This window comes from Leptonychotes weddellii, chromosome 12 (assembly GCF_054177405.1).
Source record: "Leptonychotes weddellii isolate Sample4059 chromosome 12, ASM5417740v2, whole genome shotgun sequence".
NCBI classification, from domain to species: Eukaryota; Metazoa; Chordata; class Mammalia; order Carnivora; family Phocidae; genus Leptonychotes; species Leptonychotes weddellii.
In genome coordinates, this window is record NC_138380.1 from 32,176,991 (window position 1) to 32,181,623 (window position 4,633).

Consider the following 4,633-nt stretch of genomic DNA (forward strand, 5'->3'; position numbering starts at 1 on the left):
TACACAAAGACACGTTTTGGTGAAATTCGCAGTCTCTGACGTTTCTCTCTCGTGAGTACAAATAGCAAGGAGCCAAGAGGTGCAAAAGGATATCTCAGTCGGAGGAGCACATCTTTCTAAATGGGCCGCGTACCCTTGTCAGGGGTCTTTCTAAGCGGGGCTGAGCCCGCAGCCCCCTGGTGCCCCCGCTTAACTTCGCCCCATTATCTCCTCGCCTGCTGCCATTCCCCGGGCCACCAACCCTTCCCGTGGGGAAGACGCTCAGCGAGTTGAGAAAGCAGGTCCTGCGAGGAGCCGCTGCCCCCGGCGGACCCCTAGCCCGCAGCCAATGGGCTGGGCCCGGGTTCGAGAGGTGAAAGTTCAGGCCCGGGGCTCGCCGCTCGCTGCCCCTCTCGCGTCGCCTCTCTCCCAACCCCCGCCCCTGGCCACAGTGCAGACACAGCCCGGCTACCAGGGGCTGCCACGGTGGCACGTAGTTTGTTGATGGGTGGTCATAAAATATATTTATTTGCAATTCCTTTAACTCGCCCACCACCCCTCCCCAGCATGGCCCCGAACACTGCGGGCTTTGTTCGCCTCGTTGCTGCTGGAGCCGGCCGGGGTTTAGCGCTCTGTGCTAACAGACTCCAAAAAAAGTTGAAGTGTAATAATAGGAAAACCGGGTTTCCGCAGCCGAGGGAAACGCTGAAAGGGCAAACAGCGAACGAATAGTTTTCTTTTGCACAAGTCACTGGTCAGCCCACTGGATCGTGGCAGCCTTGCAACGAAACACTGCCTAACAGAGAAAGGGGGGAAGCCAAATTCTGTCCATGTAGTCGCCGCGCAGGGTCTCAGCCACAGCTCGAGTCTCCTTTGCAGCACGTGGGGCTGCAAAAGTCATTTAGAAAGGTTCCGGGGGAAAGTTAAACGGGGCTGCTAGGTAATTGAGGAGTTTCACCAACTGGACCTCGAAGTTCTCTCACGAAAATTTATTTGATTTCAAGTTTTTTTTTTTGTTGTTGTTGTTTTATGATGAAACCGCTAATCAACAAATTCCAAGCCACTGCCCTATTACGGTCTAGGAGAAAGATAAATTCGTTTGAGATGGTCTCTGCCAGCGCATCTTGCGCGAAATAACCCTCCCCAAATGAAACTAACTGAGGCCGGGATGAAGGAGAGCAACGTACGCGAGTGACACGTGTAAGAAATTTTGGTTCAATGCTTCTCGGAGTGAACTGCTTAAATTTTTAGTTATTTGTTATAAAAATATAATTATTCAGACATTTAGGTCTGTTTTCCCCAAAACTTTCAGTTAAACAACAATTACATTTTTTTTTTTCCTTCAGAACCCTTTCACTGGTGTAATTGCGACTAATACTTAGACTGGAGAGATCGCTGGGAGAAAGAGAAAGGGGCACATTTTATTAAATTATATTTTTCCTCTTAGAGATACCATGTTCAAAGTTGTATTACTCACTTCAAATAGCTTGAAACAAAAGTCATCTTTAAATACCAGGTGAAATATTTTTCCTTTCACACTCTGGAACGGGCACATCTCGGAGTCCTATTTTTCCTGTTCTCTACAGTTTTCTGAAGATGAGCAAATAAACAGACTCCTTTTAGACATTCTCCTATCACCACTCTCCTCCCAGGCACATTTTAGGAGAAAGAGAAAATTCTAGTTTCACGGAAGTCAAATCAAGGGTAATCTATGTTACAAAGTCAAATTGAATGTAGAGATTGCAAAATTGGTGGAGTTACACCACCATCTGTCGTTAAGCTTCGGGACTACAAAATTTGGGACCTACAATAAATCTTAATGAGCTTTCCCAACTTTCTTTAAAAAAAAAATCACAGACTATACTTTTCATTTGTATTTTTATAACATATACCCTAAATTTACCTGAATGCTAAAGCAACAAACACGTGTTCATGAATTCATACTTCTATCTGGATTCTCTAGTCATCTCATCTTCAGAAAAAATAAATAAATACCCCACATCTGCCAGCCTCCCGATAAAGCCTTTTCAAATCAGCTGTGGGACTGCAGGTTTCAATCACCCCTTCCCCTTCCCTTGCTTCCAGTAGGCTGCTGATAGAAAAGATAGAGCTTCCCCTGCAGGGGCCACCCATGTCCTGGAGCCAATAACAGACTTTTAATTCTCTCTCCAATTTAACCTCGTTCTTTGTTAGTATAGCTACTCTTGAAACATATAAACACAGCATATCTCTGCTAAGAGGTTGGCTATGAGCGTCTTTAAAAATTGCTGGAAAGACAGTTAATGTGAGGTTCCAGTTCTGGTTAATACTGCTGCAAAGACAAAGATCAGTTACGCTGGGATAAAGTCTTGCCAAGGAAGGCTTTATTCAAATGAATATAGAAAAAGGACAACGACTGGATAAAGAATTCTAATGCTGACCCCAAAGCCTCCATCAAGCAATGAGGACTCCATCTTTTTCACACAACACTGTGGTGGTACACTTTATATATACTGGACCTATTTTTTTAAGGAGACTTGAGTACCAAATTTCTGTTTTCCAGAAAATAACTAATTTTTTAAAAATGTAACAGCTTGCTTATGCTGGTAAGGCATTCACTGGAAATAATAATATTAAGTTGACTCATACTAAACTATATCTGATCAGCTTGGAGCCACGCAAATAATAATTCCATATGGCTCAAATTAATAGTACCTAGATTTTTCTGAGAAGTGGTCTATCTCTATAAGAATACATAGCCAAATTGTCAAATTCCTGATATTTACTTCCTGACACATTGATTTAAATATATTGAGTTGCTTGATGCAAGAGCCCTTTGCTTGATGATGTTTCTACTATTAAATTAGTGTTAGAGTTTGTATGTCTCTGAGTTATGGTGAAATTTTAGAACTGAAGGAAACTTCAAAATACTCTTGTCCAGTCCCTTCATTTTACCAATCATAAAGCGAAGATCCAGAGATGACAGCAAGATTATACAGCTCATTAGTAAAACTGATAATTATTATTGAACTATTTCATATTTCTAGACATACAATCATCCTCCTTGCTCGAGCTCCACAAAAAGCATTTTTGTCACACACCCCCATCTCTTTACATTTTCTTCACATCCATTGAAACTGATACGGCTCAGTGATGGCAATACCTTTGGATGTCAGTACAGTATTAAAGATGGTTAACTGTCATGTCATGTCCACTCTAATACACGGGAGGAAAAAAAAGTCTGATGACTTGTTTCTCTTGAAAGTCAATTAAAGTCTGCAAGATTTCTTCAATAGTGTAAAGAGGTTCATCACTGTTGATTGCAAGTGTTCATTATAGAAAAACTGATGGCAAGAGGTGCTAACACAAACCACAGTTTATGATGTTTTTCAGGGTTAATGATCTTCAGGGACTCCTAGGGGGCGAAACCCATAATCTCAGTAGCAGCTTGTCTTCACTACACTCAAGAAATAAAGGCTAACACAAGGCTGTGAGACAAAATACAACATTGATTTTTTTTAAAGCTATGAGCAAAAATGAACTATATCAAGAACCTGCATCAGTGTAGATTTTGATTTTGGTTTAATAACCATATGGCTCTAGTAACCATAGTAGTTTACCAAAAGAATGTATTGAAGTGGTTAATTGTAACAAATCATATAAAAGTTCAAACACCTACCTTCTTCCCCTTCCCTTCTGCTTCTCTTCTTTCTTCTCACTCTCCTTCTATATCTTTCTCTTTCTTTTCCTCCTTCTCTCCCTTTACCATCATCTACATCACCATCCTCACAATGGCAACTTCCAAAATTCCCCACAGACATTTCTCTAAGTGCCAGATGTATTTAATCAACTGTTTATTGATAGCACCATATGAATTGTGAAAAGGTACCAATTTGCCCTCTTTTCTCCTTGGCCAGCTACTCCTCATGCCACCTGTGTAACAATTAATAGTCCCTCAACCCAACCTGTTACTGAAGCCAAGAAGACCCAGGTCACATGTGCTACCTCCTCCACATTCTCACAGTCCGTGCATTAGCTTTCATTCATTGTTACCTCTTTCACCTCCCATTGTCTTCCATCTACCCCCATGGTGCTGCTTTACTTCAAGTCTTCATCACTTCTCACTTGGTCATTCTTGATAACTTTCTGATCACCTTCCCTACTTTCAGTTTCTCTTTGTTCCAGTTCATCCTCCTCACTGCTTTCTAGAACATATCTGAAACACATGTCACTTAGAATTAGGCCAAGTTTCCCTGTAGCCAGTGGAGTTGAATCTTAAGTCCTTTAGTCCAATAGAGCAAATACGTCTAGCAAATATGAGATATTTAACCATCTTCCTTGGAATGAATGAATGAACATCATGCCCCAGACAAATGTATTTTAGATGTTAAATATATTCTCTCAGAACATTGTCAGATATATTTTTAGCTGTGTATCATCTTCAGCAGATCTTTTAGTCTACTTTGTACCCAATCTTCTGGCTAAAATAGTTATAACTGAAGATTTTCATTGTTTTTTCATATGAAAGAACTTAGCAGATAGATATAAAAGTATATTCAATCTGGCATTCCTATTCCCGACTGCATTATTTAATGGCTCAACAAATATTTATATACTAAGCACTGTGGTAGGTATTCCAAGAATTAAAGATGTATAAGATTAGGTCCCTGCCCAG